This window comes from Plectropomus leopardus, unplaced genomic scaffold, assembly GCF_008729295.1.
Source record: "Plectropomus leopardus isolate mb unplaced genomic scaffold, YSFRI_Pleo_2.0 unplaced_scaffold17904, whole genome shotgun sequence".
Classification (NCBI taxonomy): domain Eukaryota; kingdom Metazoa; phylum Chordata; class Actinopteri; order Perciformes; family Serranidae; genus Plectropomus; species Plectropomus leopardus.
Genome location: NW_024619281.1, coordinates 1 through 1,266, shown reverse-complemented (window position 1 = coordinate 1,266; position 1,266 = coordinate 1). Strand labels below are relative to the sequence as shown.

The 1,266-nt window shown below is 39.1% G+C and overlaps 1 long non-coding RNA gene across 1 annotated transcript; it reads left to right on the top strand.

Moving 5' to 3' along the window:
- Positions 1 to 394: 394 nt before the first annotated feature.
- On the top strand, positions 395 to 1,028 carry LOC121964959. Its single transcript, XR_006107433.1, has 2 exons — positions 395 to 516; positions 744 to 1,028. It is a non-coding gene; the product is annotated as an uncharacterized LOC121964959 (long non-coding RNA).
- Positions 1,029 to 1,266: the final 238 nt, after the last annotated feature.

Sequence of the window (1,266 nt, the reverse complement as noted above, 5' to 3'; positions counted from 1 at the left end):
TTGTATAGTTTTCTTGACATTTTGTCTTGTTGGATTATTTCAAGTGCTCTTCCACTATTTTTATTACAATTTTTAGGTAAAATGTTTTGGGATTTTGGGGACATTTCTTGCCTTTTTCCCCATGTTTTCAAAAGAAATCAAACCAATTTTCTCAGTTTTTAAAAGGTCATATAGCTTGTAAAAGGCGTCTGAACGCCCTATAAGAAAACTGATGTGGGTCCAGATTTTAAAGGGTTAAGATCTGAATGACATAAGTAATGGGACGTGGCAGTGAATGTGGTGGGATGTGTCTGAGTCACCTTCAATGCGTTGAGCACCTCTGGATCCTTCAGGAGGTCACCGAGACCAGGTATGCCAGGAGGGGCTCCGCCTGGGAATCCAGCGGGTCCTGCAGAAAAACGCCGACTCATCAGCTGCAGCAGCAACGTTACCTGCACTTACAGCTGCCGTCACATCTGTCTGATGAATTAATGATGAATCCCAACAGCACGGAGAGACACGCTGCTGCATGGAGCTGTGAGTATGATGCTCAAATGAAACTAAATAAAAAACTTAAAATTAATATTAACCTGTAACTCGTAAAGACTTGAGACTAACAATCATCCGTTGTGCAAAACTATGAAGCTGATGGATAACAAAGTGTGTAAATGAGTAGTAGTTATTTTCCACTGGGTATTTTCTTTTTGTTTGCATTTCCTATAAGTAACATGTGGACTCTTCCTCTGATCCCATCATGCAATGAGGCGGCTTGTTTTTCTTCTCCTACCTGGGAAGAATCCTCCTCCAAACTGCCGAGCTTCCTCCTCCTGTTGAGACAGAAGACTGAGGTGAGTTCATCACTGCTTTCAGTAGGTTTTTTTCTGATGTTCAGGCTGCAGATACAGAAAAGCACTCAGCCATTACTGCTTTAAACAGCCTGGGCACTCTGTGAGAGACTTGTGCTGTGTTTATTGTGATACTCTTGTGTGTTTATATCCCGTCTTTGCTGTTCTGAGTGTTAATATGTAAAAACTGAAAAAATCCTCTATTGAAGATAATGTGAATCTGAATCAGACTTGATGTAGACTCACTCCCATAACTGTCATAGTTTGCCTTGTGCATATTTATCTAAGTTATGTCTCTGGTGTTAATTTTTTTTATGATTTATTTAATTTTGTTGATTTGACTTTGCTGACATGGTTGGCAAGTTCAATCTGTAATAGAGGAGGAGGGAATGGTTTTGTATTGTTATTTTTTTTCTTAAATCTGAAAATGAAAAATTATTTT